Consider the following 15335-nt stretch of genomic DNA (forward strand, 5'->3'; position numbering starts at 1 on the left):
GTTTCTCTGTGTAGCCCTGACTGTCCTGAAACTTACTTTGTAGACCAGGTTAGCCTCAAACTCAGAGATCTGTCTGCTTCTGTTTCCAGAGTACTGGGATTAAAGGGGTGTGTGTGTGTGTGTGTGTGTGTGTGTTTAGTGTAAGAAATATCCTTCTGGTCAAATGACCCATATTCTTCAAAGGGAAAAGAGATTCACATAAAGTTTTTAAAGAAAGATGTAAAACATTATTGGATGGATTATGTTTGATTTCTTACTCCAACAAGCCAATGTTCACATATGGTATATATATGAATATGTGTGTATTTGGGAAATAAGTAAAATTTGAATATGAACTGTGTTTTTAATAAAGTTTAGGAATTGTGGTTAATTTTGGTATGTGTGTGTGGGAATTGTGACTTTGGGGTTTTTAAGATATCTTTGTCTTTTTATTTCCCTTAAAAAAGTTGAGGGCTGGTGATGTGACTCAGCTGATGAGCACTTGCCTGGGTGCAGGAGACCTTGGCTTGGTCCTCAGCACTACACAAACTAAGCCTGTAACTCCAGCACTCAGTAGGTGGAAGTAGGAGGATGGGAGTTCAGTGCCATCCTTGTCTTTGGATACTTGGTGGAAGCCAAAGGATAGCCTGGGCTATATAAGCCCAGGGGAAAATGTTGTTAGGGGCGGGACAAATGGCTCAGTGGGCAAAGTGCTAGCCATACAAGCATGGAAACACAAGTTTGGATCCCTAACCATCCACATAAAAAAACAGAGCTTGCTAATCCAGCCAGACACTCAGCCAATCAGTGAGAACCGGATTCAGCAAAAGTCCTTGTTCAAAAATTAAGATAAGAAAGTGATTGATGAAAACACCCAATGTCAATCTCTAGGTTTCACACATTTGCACCCTCCTAACCCCCCACATGTACCACACATATGTATACACACAGGTAATACACACACATACACAAAACCACAAAAGGAGCTGTTTGGTGACTTGCTCAAACTTTAAGGGCCCCTTTCTCGACATCCCCAGCAGTCTACCACAGGCCGATGTCGGCATATCTACAGTGCAGCTTGTCGACAGGTCTGAGTGACTGGCTGCATAGGTTGGCGTTGTGTCTGTGTGAGGCTGTAAGCAGCAAGTCTTCAGTAGCTAAAATATGCCGGTGTTTCTACGATGTGCATCACAGCACTTTAAACTCACAGCGACCCCGAGAAGGAGGGATTACTAGTCCAGTATTGCGAATGCAGGAACTGAGGCAGAGAAAGCAATTTGCCTGTGGCCTTACAGTTAGTGAGGGACGGAACCGAAGCCCAGGTATTTGGGCTCTGCTCCCTAATGTTCCTGCTAATTGACTAAGCCACAGTGGCCTTATTAGTGTGTGAAAGGCTTGTGCCTGAGTGTGACTTCATTTGGTGGGTGGAAGAGAGGAATCACAAATGTGGTCACAGCAGGGGCCACTCTGCCTATGGTTCAGGGTGAGAGATGCAGGGAGCTGCAGAGAAGCAAGCCAGGAAGGCTGATTTGAAGTGAACCTATCAGTGGAAAGGGCATGATCCACATAACATTTACTTGCTTTGAAGGATTTACCTGATTATAACGTAGCTAAATTTTATTTTGAAGTTAAAAATTTCCTCTCCAAGATAATAAAATTCATCATCTGTCAAGTGCTTCTGTCTCCTTGCCTATAAGAAGCTATAGAAACTGTGTGATACACACTGTCTGGGACAGGGTAAGGATTCATTAGCCACCTTGGTTGTGGAAGAGCTTGGGCTTAGGGTTAAAAGAGTAGGGCACAATCTTACTCTCATGGTTTCCCAGCTGAACAACCTTGGGCCGGTGACTTACCTTACCTGGCCTCACTTCTCTCTGCTGTGACAGGGAGCTAAGCAAACTTTAAAACACTGGAAAAGTGTCAGGCCCATATGCACTCCCAGTACTTAGGTGGCAGAGGCAAGAGGATCTCTGTAAGTCTGAGACCAGCCTGGTCTACATAGTGAACTCCAGGACAGTCAGAGCTACACAGAGAGATCCTGTCTCAAAACAATAACAAAAAAAGATACTGTAAAATTTTTTAAATGAGATGATAAAGTGTCTGGTCTAGGGCATAGTAGGTGTTCAGTAAATTTTTTTATTTTGGTTGCTTCAGATATAATTCCTCTGGACCCTTTTGTCGTCCAGGTGATTATTTGATGTTTCTTTTGTTGTTTGTCTTTTGTTTTTTGAGACAAAGTTTCTCTGTGTAGCAGCCCTGTCTGTTGATGGAGGTGGGTCTTGTATTAATCTGTTGCTTTCATTGGTTAATTAATAAAGAAACTGCCTAGGCCCATTTGATAGGCCAACCCTTAGGTGGGTGGAGTAAACAGAACAGAATGCTGGGAGAAAGAAGCCGAGTCAGGAGTCGCCATGATTATCCCACTCCAGACAGACACAGGTTAAGATCTTTCCTGGTAAGCCAGCTCGTGGTGTTACATAGATTGTTAAAAATGGGTTAGATCAATATGTAAGAGCTAGCCAATAAGAGGCTGGAACTAATGGGCCAGGCAGTGTTCAAAAGAATACAGTTTCCGTGTAATTATTTCAGGGCATAAGCTAGCCATGTGGGCGGCTGGGTGCCAGGGACATAGCCCTGTCGCTCTTATTACAACAGTCTGTCCTGGAACTAACTATAGAGTATGCTGGCCTCGAACTCACAGAAATCTGCCAAATGCTGGGATTAAAGGTGTGTGCTACCATCACCTGGTTTTCTCTCTTTCTAAATTTGTGTGTGTGTATCTGTGTGTGTGTGTGAGAGAGAGAGAGTGTGTGCCTTGTGTGTGTAGGCGGCGAGAAGGGGGTATTGGATCCTTGGAGCTGGAGTTAAAAGTGGTTGGAAGGAGCCGGGCGGTGGTGGCGCACGCCTTTAATCCCAGCACTCGGGAGGCAGAGGCAGGCGGATCTCTGTGAGTTCGAGACCAGCCTGGTCTACAGAGCTAGTTCCAGGACAGGCTCCAAAGCCACAGAGAAACCCTGTCTCGAAAAACCAAAAAAAAAAAAAAAAAAAAAAGTGGTTGGAAGGGACCTGATGTGGGTGCTGGGAACTGAATTCTAGTCCTCTACAAGAGCAGAAAGTGCCTTTAACCACAGAGCTGAGCCACCTCTCCAGCCCTATGATTTGATACTCTAACCTTGGCTTTTTGTTGTTGTTTCAAAGTTATACCTGTTATCAGTTGCCTGAGTGCATGCCCCCATCCTGATGAGCTACCTGCTTTATCTAAGTCTTTCTGAAAATCAAAGCAGGGCATCGGCACAGGGACTAAAAGCAACAATGGCTGGAAAAGACCTTGCTGCGGAAGGAAGCAACTGGGAGCAATGAGACTGGACGTCAAATGTACAACTGCCTGAACGTTTGGTCAGGTGTGTGGCTTCAAGTGTGTCCTGTCGGAGTGTCAGTTATCCCCCTTCACAGCGAAGGCGGAGTCTGAATGTGCTATGGGGTCCTAAGACTCTCCGGGTAACTACGTGCTCATGAGACAGACAGAGGGTGGAGGTATGACCATGACTGACTTCTCGGCTTCTCAGAGGCCATGAGAAGGGGTCTTGGATGCTGGTGTTGAAGACATGGAGGTGTGACTGTATCAACACAAAGGCAGCGACCTGGGGAGATTTGTGACTGCACATCCTTGGTGCATGAATGCATCCACGTGAGACTGCACAGTGAACGGGAGGAGGTGGGTGTGTGCAAGCGTCAAACTCTATAAATTGTGAGTGTAAAGACATGAAGATTATAACAATCAAAGGACGTGAAAACGAGTGAGTGCGTTGGAAGGGGCGTGCACGGGTTGTAGGATTATAGGTGAGTGTATGTGGGAAGGGGAAACAGGTGTGAGGAACTGTGGCCTGGTGAAATGGGGGGGGGTGGTGGAGAGTTCTGTAAGGTAGGCCTCTCAGTCAGGAAGGGCTCCTACCCTCAGAGGCCCTTTAGAGGGACTCTGGGCAGCGCTGTGATCCGCCAAAGTGGCTGCTTCTCAGTTGTGATGACAAAAGAGTCTTCTGAGGAAAGCCTGGATCTAGCATCCCTTCCTGTCTGCCTAATGGTCTAGGTCAGGAGACCCCAAGATAGTGGCAAGACTGACAATGGTGAACACCCTTGGAGCTGTGGGAGCCACCGAAACAGACTGCGTCCCCATGGTGAAGCAGCAGGGGAGGATTCAGAGGGTGTGTGCCCTTCCCTGAGAACATCTGTGTAGGATTTCAGCTTGACCTTGTGGTGACATAGAGAACACAAGCTTAGGTATGACATACTTGTGTGCAAGGCTCCCCGAGACCCGCGAGTCACATATATACATAGAAACTACCCTGAAGAACTCGCTTCTGTTGCTGCCTTTTTGTCTTTCGTGGAAATGAAGTGTAAAAGGCAACCCTCATTGCATGGGCTGATGGGAGTACACAGTGCTATAAAACACTCTTCAAGACAGCTTGATGATTTGTGCCCAGATGTAAAATGTATATTTTCTTTAAATATCATAATTTCATTTCTAAGAATTTATCCCAAGGAGATAATTGTGCGAAAGCAAAAACAACCGTCCACATGTACACTCATCTTGTGGTATTTAACAGTGGAAAGCTGGAAGCAACCTAATGTGTCTGGCTAAGCAGGTGGAGTGGTGACTGAGAACACAGCCATTAAAATCCTCACAGAGCTCTGTACTGGTGGAAGAAGAGTGGCTTCCTGATATGCTGCTGAGTAAGTGGATGAATGGAACAGAGCGGAGAGCTTGACTCCTTTTCTACCTCATGCTTTTATATTTATATATTTTTAAAGGCAGGGAGAAACCAGGCGTGGTGGCTCTTACCTCTAGTCTCATTGGACTTGGGAGGCGGAGGCAGAAGGATCACAACTTCAAGGCCAGACTTCACCATACAGCTGGGCCTCACTAGACTTCATCTCTAAATAAATAAACAAATAAATCCAGAAAGCGTTATCTGGCAGTATACTCATCCAAATGACAACACTGACTAGGTGACTCTAGTGGTCTTTACTTCTTCTGATGATCATTAATTTTTGCTATTGTTGTTTTTCTTTCCTTTTTTTTTTTTTACAGTGAACAAATACGCATCTGCTTTAAAGATGGTAGGAAGAAAGATGCTTGGCATGGGGCGGGGCACTACTTAGGGATGATTTAAGACTAAACTGCACATGAAGGTGTTGAGAATGATGGTGTATTCAATAATGACATCCTAAACCAGACACTTCTATAGGTGATGTTATGTTACCCCTCCTCCTTCCCCCCACCCAGTGCTCCTTGCACCATCTATGTTCTCTATTCTTCTCTCTCTCTCTCTCTCTCTCTCTCTCTCTCTCTCTCTCTCTCTCTCTCTCTCTTTCTCTCTCTCTTCTTTTCTTTTCTTTTTTCCCCCACAGGAAGATGTGAATTGCTTGGAGAAGCTCTGGGCTTCAAACTAAGAAAAAGGAGACACATCTAGCAAGTGCTAAGTCAGCTTTAGAGCCCTTCACCTCTTGGGACACACACACACACACACACACACACACACACACACACACTGACCTAGGACTCCCTCTGCTGTTGGTGTCCTGCCCCTTAACAAGGGTTCCCAGCTCATGTCCAGCAGGAATAATATTTTGCTTTTCAACGTGATCATCCTGAAAGCATCTCCTCTAGGGATGAACTCCTTAGAACCTCAGGGCCCTGGGTGACTGACAGCTAAGGACTGTGCTGCTCCTCATAGCAGTTCTTCTAAGGGAGCCTTAGCTTTTGTTCCATGCTCCCTGGACACTGGAGGGACAGCATCTCCTGGGTGGACTCTTCTGCTTCCGTTGGTTCTAACAATTAGTTTTACAAGAAGGAGCTGAAGAAGAAAGAGGAAGAGAAAGGTGAAAGAAGAGGAAGAAGAAAAAGAGGAAAAAAGAGGAAGAGGAGGAGGAAGAAAAAAAGAAAGAGGGAGAAAGGGAACAAAGAAAGGAAGACAATAAAGCTCAAATCTGCCTTATATCAGTTTTCCATTCCTACAAAAGATACGCTTCAAGGAGGACAATTGCTGTAGTCTAAATGATTGTGTCTCCTTAAATCCAGATGTTGGAACCCTTGTCTCTAAAGGTGATGGTGCAAACAGGTGGCGATTAGGTCACGAAGGCAGAACCCTCCTGAGGTGGACACATAAAACAGGCTCCAAGATCTGCTAGCTCCTCCTCTCAGGTGAGGTGTTTATCTATGAGGAAGTAGGGCCTCCCCAGACCTCCCTCCAGGACCTTGACTTCAGACTTCTCAGTCTGAATACATCTCTACTGTGACAAAGCTGCCCGGTCTATGGCATTTTGTTGTGGTTTCCCACTAGACAGGAGCAGCAGCGGGAGACAAAGGAATCTATAGCAATAGCCCCAGAGCCAGAGCCGTCAGGTCCAGGACAACACAAAGAAATGGTGGGATGAGACTATCCAGCCACCACCAAATGTATGGCCTCAGCGGTTCCCACTGTGGGTATGGAGCAAAACAAATCCTAGAAACGCTGGGATTCTATACGTCCAGTATAGTGAGGACAACATAAGAGGTCAAAGTCTACTCATATCAGGCTGGAAGCCCAGTGAGATGGTGATCCATACTCAAACCAAAAAGATTCCTTGTTTTTGTAAAGTTCTGAGGATTGCATACAGGTCCTGTATGGAGGAGGGCTGGTTCATTTATCTCACCTAATTTGCTCTTTAAAAAATGTCATAGCTGGGGCTGGAGAGATGGCTCAGCGGTTAAGAGCACTGATTGTTCTTCCAGAGGTCCTGAGTTCAATTCCCAGCAACCACATGGTGGCTCACAGCCATCTATAATGAGATCTGGTACCCTCTTCTGGCCTGCAGGCACACATGGAAGGAATGTTGTATACATAATAAAAATAAATAAATCTTTAAAAAAAATGTCATAGCTGTAGATCAAGCTCAGGTCTCCATCTTTTGGATGTCTCATGGACACAATGTGTCCTGACTTCTGGCACCCCCTCAGCCTCCACTTACCACCTCACCCACCTCCCTGAAACACCACACTCCCAAGCTGTGAGCTTTCTCTCTCACCTCTGCTCTTTGGCCTTCATCTCTTTTAAGACACTAGATCGCCGTTGTCCTGTGGATTGAGTTCCAAAGCCCAGAAATATAATTTACATGATTCACAATCTTAATACATTTAAAGATTATTTATTTATTTTTGAAACAAATCTCACTGTGTGGTTCAGGCCGGCCTGGGATTACGACCGTGTGTAAGTGTATCAGACAGGACATCACCACTACACGGGAAAAGGTGGCCTGCCTCTCCTCCCATCCCAAACGGTGCTTTTGTCCACTTGGCCCATTCCTGTCATTTGAGTCTTGGGAGTTCGTTTTCCTAGTTCTTTGGTTAAGATTGATTCCACAGAACACAGCCTGGAACACTATGTTCTACACCAGGCTACCGGGCAGAGGTTTATTTACCCCAAGTGTATTTAATAGCAGGTGTGGGAAAGATGGACTCCAAACTCAACAGAACCGAGAGTGCCATCCTGTCTCTGAAGCATCAGTACCTCTCCTGGTGGCCTTTGGGTCAGGTGTCCCCTATGACCACGCCTAACATTAAAAACATCTACTGAGGGCTGGAGAGATGGCTCAGTGGTTAAGAGTACTGCCTGCTCTTCCAAAGGTCCTGAGTTCAATTCCCGGCAACCACATGGTGGCTCACAACCATCTGTAATGAGGTCTGGTGCTCTCTTCAGGCCTGCAGACATACACACAGACAGAATATTGTATATTAACAAATAAATAAATAAATATTAAAAAAAATCTACTGATAACAATACTTTTGAAGCCTGGTGTAGTGGCACACACCTTTAATCCCAGCACTTGGGAGGCAGAGGCAGGCAGATCTCTGAGTTTAAGGCTAGCCTGGTCTATACAGCAAGTTCCAAGTTCCAGGACTACATGTAGTCAGGGCTGCATAGTGAGACCTGTCTCAGAACAGACAAAAATACTACTCGGAGCTTGTATTGCACGTAATGGGTTCTCAGGTCATGTTTACACGGACTCATTGCTTTAGTTAACTCGTAGCGTGTGAAATATGTGGGGCACATATTATTCCCACATCCCAGGTAGACCACTGAGGCCCAGTTTACAGAAATAGCCAGATTCTCAGAGGTGAACTCACCTTTCAAGTCATTGCATAGATTTGGGGCCAGGCACATGAGGGTGTGTAATCTTTGCACAGATGAGGGTTTGTTTGTTTGGGGGAAGACTGATAGAGACCCTACAAAAAGAGAAGCCCACCTGTCCCAAGCCTTATCTAAAGCCCCACAATTAGATCTTTTCCTGTGACCCCATGGTACCCGTCTTGGCTGCCCAGTTCAGCCCCAGGCTACCGAAGGCAGCAAGGGATGGGGCCTGATTGTAAAGTTCAGGGTTCTGTGGACTGGACCCCGATGACGAGTGCGAGAAGGCAGGGCCGCCCTCATCGCAGGGCGGCGCTGACGAGGCCGCCCAGCCACCCACCCCTCCAGGCCGATAGACTGAGGCTCGGGCGCCCGCGACCGCCCCCTGGTGGACATCGCCGGGCGCGGCGTGGAGCCGCACCCCGTCTGGGTGCTTCCCCTGCGGACCCCGCGGAGGCGCCGGCGCAGGCGCGGTGTCTCTCCCGACGCTCGCCCCCCTCTTCCTCCCCCCCAACCCCCGCTCCCCCGCTCGCTCCACTTTGGGGATAATTTAACATGTTTCACACTAACTTTCCCGTAATGGCCGCGGAGCCTTTAGAAATGCAGCCTCCCGCTTTATCGGCGGCCGCGCTAATGGTTATCTCGCAGCCGTGCCCCCGGCGATCCTGTCAGGAGTAAATAGAAGCTGACACAGTCATTTGCTTAAATCTTCTCCACACTTTTGCCGCATTTCCCTCCAGAGGATACCCCTGAAACAACAATTATTTGAAATGTCACGCGTTTCTGCCCCTGGGCTACCAACAAATGAACATTAAATCTATTAACAGAAAAAAAAATTAAATGTTTACTTTTCCAAGAAGGTGTGAGAGGTCGGAGTTAGGGAGGGGCCGAAGGACAAGGATGGAACCGGGGAGTCAGGCAGAGAATGGAAGAGGAGTACCACAGACAGACAGACAGACAGACAGACAGACGGGTGGGAAACAGGCAGGCCTACAGAAACAAGTGGAGAGCAAATCAGATGAAACACAGAAACCAGGACCAAATCATGACAGATGTAGAGAGGCGGAGAGCCAAGTAAGAGACAAGCGCAAATCACAAAAGGAGAAATGAAAGAAGACAGAAACCCTTCCCCACCCATCAATGTCACCCCTCCTGCGATCCGAAAAAGCAAAAGTCCAAAAGGAAGCCATGGACCTTTCCCAGAAAGAGCACTGGGTGGACGGAGCATCCTCGGCCAGGAGCACCTCCTCCCTGAGGACTCAGCCACCCTTGCTGTCCTCTGAACCTGGACGTGAGTGTTGCTAGATCAGCCCACCTGGAGATGGGGGATCCCTGCTGGACAGTCAGCAGTGGTAGGGTGTTGGGACAAAGCTGGGTCCCTTGTGTTCCCTTTCGGAGCTCCTGGTCATCCTAGTCCATGCTGTGACTCAGTTTCCCCTTGTGGACAGTGGGAGCTAGGCCCTGACCTTTACTCTGCAGGCCACCTAAGTGATAGACTGAAGTGTCCAAGGGAGGCGCAATGGCTGAATTGTCCTCCTGGGGACAGCCTGTGTAACCATTGAGAGCTGTCTCTCCAGGTTGTTCAGAAGGATTTGGAGTGTGTGTGGTCATACGTTTTGGTGCTTACAGGAAGGTGCCTTGCTGTTTGGAAGTCTGGGCAACAGGGCCCCTCCTGTGGAGACCGGATGTGGAGGAGGAGCATTCTTGTCTCCACACTTTAATCCAGGATCAGGGTTTAGTGAGGCATGCGTGAGGGAGCTGAAGGATCGGCAGTAGGGGGTGGTGGTGGTCAGGGTGAGCTCAGGAAGAGACTGATAGAGGGGTCAATGGGCGGTCAAAAAGAGGGTCCTGGGGCTGGAGAGATGGCTCAGAGGTTAAGAGCATTGCCTGCCCTTCCAAAGGTCCTGAGTTCAATTCCCAGCAACCACATGGTGGCTCACAACCATCTGTAATGAGGTCTGGTGCCCTCTTCTGGCCTTCAGGCATACACACAGACAGAATACTGTATACATAATAAATAAATAAATATAAAAAAAATTAAAAAAAAAAGAAAAAGAAAAAGAGGGCCCTGCCCTCTCCCCTTGCCTGTCCTGGTCCCTCATGGAACAATTTTCTTTGGCATTCTCAGTTAAAATAAGTAGGTCAGGTTTCACAGGGTGGGGGTGGATAGGGTTCCAGGCCAACTCAGCAAGGTATCAGGCAGGCTTAGGTGTGGCCAGTGCCTCTGCCAGGCTGTCTTTATCCTGCTCCCGAAAAGTGTGTCTCAGCTGTGGCTCCATACAAGAGCCTTCATCAGCGTGTAAGCTGGATGCGAATGCTCATTCTACACACACCTGTCCTAGCCAATAACTCACACGGTGGACACAGCAGCAAAGCCATGACGTTGCTCTCACAGGCTTGCTTCAAACCTACAGATTTTTATCCTTGCACGAACCCATCCATGCTCTGAACACTTCAGACACACTTATGCATGCCCAGGGGTGCATCTTACGTATTCAAACCTCGCACACTCACACACACATCCGCGATGACTTTTGGCCCCTGGCCCTCACCCTGACAGTGCCTACCCCTAATCCTCCCACTGACACCAAAGAAATGGCGAAAGGGAGAGTGTCTGTCTGTACCACCTAGGCTATGTCCCTGTCTGGATGTAAACTTGTACGTGTACGGTTTTTGTGTGTGTCTGACAAAGAAAATATGCTTGTACTTTTGTGCCTTTGACTGTGGACATGTTGCCATATCCAAGAAGACTCTGTGTGTGTATGTGTGTGTGTGTTGACGGTTGTGTGCCAGTGTGGTTTTGTGTGACTGAGAGCGTGTGGTGGGGGTGTGGGGGGGTGAGTGCTATTTAAATAAAAAAGAAAGGAAGTGAATCAGGGTCGTTTCCATTTTAATTGTAAAACAGATAAGCACTAAACACTTTGAAAAAGTAAATGACTTGAGAATAATTACTCTCTATTACCCAGCGTCCCAGGGGGGCAGTTGGAGGAGCCCAGATGGCTACAAAAATGGGATTTAGCAGAAAATTGAAGACATTATTCACCGTAACACATTATCAATTACCTTCATATCAATTACAATAACCTTACATTAGCGAGGGGCCCCGAGACCCTCAAGCCCTGAGACTGGAATCACTGCAGCCCCGTGGGGGAGGGGTGGGAGGAGAGTAAGAGGATGGGAGGGGATTTGGGAGGGTCCTGCTTCCTTTCTCTCCTGGAAAGGCTGCCAGCTCAAGCCTCGCATCCCATTCTGAATCTCCACTCCCTGAATCTCTCCCTATTCCACAGCCCCTGGTTGGGTCTCAAGAGAAAGAGGACGCATTAGACCTGGCAGTGAGCTAAGAGGGTGAAGACCTGAGGAGCTGAGAGACAAACATCAAGAAGGGATGAAAAGATGAGGGGTGGGGATGGAGGTAGCATTGGTGTTGGAAGTGCAGGGAGAGCCCCAAGGGCACCTGAAACCCGGGGAGCTGAGAAGACCCAAAATTGAGAGGCTAATGGAGCCAGTGTGCCCAGAAGTCACCTAGAAAGTCCAGTTCCATCTGTGATCAAGTGGTCCTCTGTATCTCTCCCCTTCAAAGCTCCGAGGCTGGTCTAACCTTCCTCTCTCTCACTGGCCTTTCCCTATCTCTCTCAGTCCCCTGCCTACTTGAGCTTCTGTATGATTCTCAAATTCTTCCAGATGCTGTGAAGTACAGGGGCACTCACGGGAACCAGGAAAGGAAGTGAGGCATGGTGGCTCATATCTGTAACGTCATCATTGACATGAGTTCAGCACTGACGTGACATGGGCTAGAATGAGACCATGCCTCACAACAAATGCATGCATACATACATACATACATATGTACATACATACATACATGCATGAAATGTAAGTCTAGAATGAGACCATGCCTCACAACAAATGCATACATACATACATACATACGTAATACATACATACATACATGAATATGTAAGTCTAGAATGAGATCCTGCCTCATGATAGATAGATAGATAGATAGATAGATAGATAGATAGATAGATAGATAGATAGATAGATGATAGATAGATAATAGATAAATGCATAAAAAATGTGAACTGGCTCAGTACTTTTAAAAGGCATTAACTGCTTGTGAAGATGGCACAACCTGGCTGTTTGGTTTGAATAAAGTATTGTGCTCATTTTGTTTTATCTTTCTGTAATGATCATAGCCAAAAAAATACATTTAACTTATTTATATTTACTATTATTACTGTTATTGCTACTACTACTACTTTTGCTTTTTCGAGACAGGGTTTCTCTGTGTAACAGTCCTAGCTGGCCTAGAACTAGCTCTGTATACCAGGCTGGCCTTGAACTCAGAGATCTACCTGCCTCTGCCTCCTGAGTGCTGGGGCTAAAGGTGTACACCACCACCACCCAGTTCAAAAGTTACATTTTAAATTATCTTGTGGCCAACATTATATTTTTCTTGTCCTTGATGGGCTAAGGCACCTGAAAAGAAGAAGGCTAGGGGTGGAGAAAATTACAGATGTCTCCACTGTCATTCTCCTCCTTGGGGAGTCCTTCCTTTTCTGTTTCAGAGCCTCGGGTTTTCCAAAGAGCAACCCTTCTGTGATAGAGTGAGGTAGGAATGCTGGGATCCCTCTGCTTCCTTTTTCTCCCCGAAAATCCAGTGCCAAGGGTCAGCCATCCAGAAGGGAGAGCACAGCCATGGAAACCTAAGAAAAGTCACGGGTTCCCAAATCCAGTCCATCCCCAGTCTCGTAGCTGCCCCAGCACACATGCACACATATTATCCATCTTCGTGTAGCTTTTATACATTTCTGCTTTCCACTTTGTTCTACAAAATACTCACCTACAGAACTCTCTTTTATAACACTCATACACACGTGCACACACACATGCGCACACACACACTCATACCCTGGTGTGCACACACTCACATACACGTCTCCCTCCTTTACCTAGTCTTGCATTTGTGTGTGCACTCCCGTTTCTGCTCTCTGATATTAAGGCAGCACACATCCGCTCCTACTCCATGCAGACACACGTTTTCCGTTCCACACACAGAACAGGCCGAGGAGGGCAGGCCTGGGCAAAATTGTCAACTTGATTCATGGTGTGTGGTATGTGTCCAGGGGAGTGAGAGCTAACACTACCCCCTCCCCTAGGCTGGGCCCAGAGCACTAATTGCCAGTAATGAGCTAAAGGAGCTCAGAGCTGGCCCCGGGCAGCGGATGAAGATGTTCCCAGGGACCAGCCAGATCTGTCCTGCTGTTTTGTTGATAGAAAATCTTTCTCCCCCGGTGCCCCTCTCAGTCTCTGTCTCCCCTCCCGTGGCTCCTGCAGCCTCTGAGGAGTCCAGCTTTTCCCCATCCCTGTCTCACCCATCAGCCTCTCTGCCTCCCTGGCTCCTTTTCTGTCCATTCTGCCTTCTCTCTACTTTTAAATGGCTGCCCATCAGGGTGTCCACTGTTACCCAGGAGATGGGAGCTCAGAGTCGCCTGAGGTGGCTCTAGGCTTAGTGGGGAAAGCTGTAAGGAGCCAGTTGTAACCGGGTCTAAAGAGAACCTTTCTCCCACTATCTGCTCAATGGTGATGCACCCAACTCTTCCTGTCTCGGCCTGTGCACTATTTAGAGGGCCTTGGAAAAGACTGCCCAACAGAAGAGAAGTTGCCTAGGATACCCCCATGAGTCCTCTTCCTCAAATTGTTATTATAGTTACTCATAAATTATTGATACAAGCATTCACTAGTATTAATTATTGTAGCTACCACGGGTCAAGCACCTATAAAATTCCAGGCACTTTGCACTCTCTTGTCTCCCGTCGTCTTCATAGAGCCCTTTCAAAGCAGACACTATTATCCATGTTTTATAGACGAGCAAACTGAGACAGGGAGAGGTTAAACCAGTACTGTATGACAGCCATAGAGTGAGGATTTAATCGAGTCTGACTCTAATACCCATGTTGTTTTCAGCAAACATTCATTCATGGATGTGAGAGTCCACAGTATTGTAAGACCAAAAGAGTTAGATAAGGGACCCCCTTTTTAAACTTAAAGAAATTTAGGGGAGTAAGAGCTAGCATGCCAGTTTAGCATGAGGGAAAAACCATCACAAAAGACTCCTCTGCCATACCAAGTGGCTGAAGTGTCAGGCACACAGACTACACAGCACCCATGTGGGGAGCGGGGGACAAGCATAGTCATGTATAGGTGAGTCCACTTGGGAGCACTCGGGGCAAGCATAGTCATGTATAGGTGAGTCCATGTGGGAGCACTCGGGGCAAGCATAGTCATGTATAGATGAGTCCACGTAGGAGCACTTGGGGCAAGCATAGCACTCGGAGCCTGCAGCCAGAGAGCTTTGGGGGAACTGGGAATCACAAAGGCCTGGCACACCAACTTGACGGTCTGTGGAATGACTGTTTCTAGGGATTCTCTCACTCCCATTTGCCCACTGGAGTCCTTCAGCAAGGACTGGGCGGGGCCAGAAAGCTGATGAGAGCAGCTTGGGGGCCCTGCATGCACTCCCATTCCCTTTCCTCCACTTCCACACTTACCTTTGGAGCACGGCTGGGCAGAAGAAAGGGAAGGAAGGAAGAAGGAAAGGAAAAAGAAGGACAGGGGCAGGATGGGGTGGCAACCAGAGCCCTGGAAGCTGTTTATGATGCAAAGATGTGGAAAAGCCTTGCATTGCCTCCCTGGAGAAAGGAGCCTAAAACTGAAGTCTAATTATAACGAATGATTGTTAATGAGTTGTCTAAACATAATAGATGGAAAGAATTAAACACCCAGAAGAAACAGGGTTTCATTAACACACAATAAAGAAACCACAAGTGAGGTGAACAGCGCCCTCCCCTGTTGGGCAAGACAACCTCTTTCCTCTGTATGGGCCCAGCAGGTGGCAGAAAGCCCAGGCCCCCAAACTGGGAAGCTTGCAATTTTCAGGGGACCCTGAGCATTGCAGGCAATGTTTGCAAGACTGGGAACTGCCTGGGCCCATGCCTCCTTTAGTCTGTCTCTGCATTGGTGATACTGTAAGCTGCACATCTGTAGACCAGAAGGGTTTGGTCACAGTACCAGTGAGAGTGCAAACCTGTGCGTCTTAGAGTGGACTCACCAGTAGGTGGTGGCATGCGGAATCTCAGATTCTAGTTGAGAAGCAACCTCTGGGTTTTAGGGTTGCTGCAGCAACCAGCC

This window comes from Chionomys nivalis, chromosome 8, assembly GCF_950005125.1.
Source record: "Chionomys nivalis chromosome 8, mChiNiv1.1, whole genome shotgun sequence".
Taxonomy (NCBI): domain Eukaryota; kingdom Metazoa; phylum Chordata; class Mammalia; order Rodentia; family Cricetidae; genus Chionomys; species Chionomys nivalis.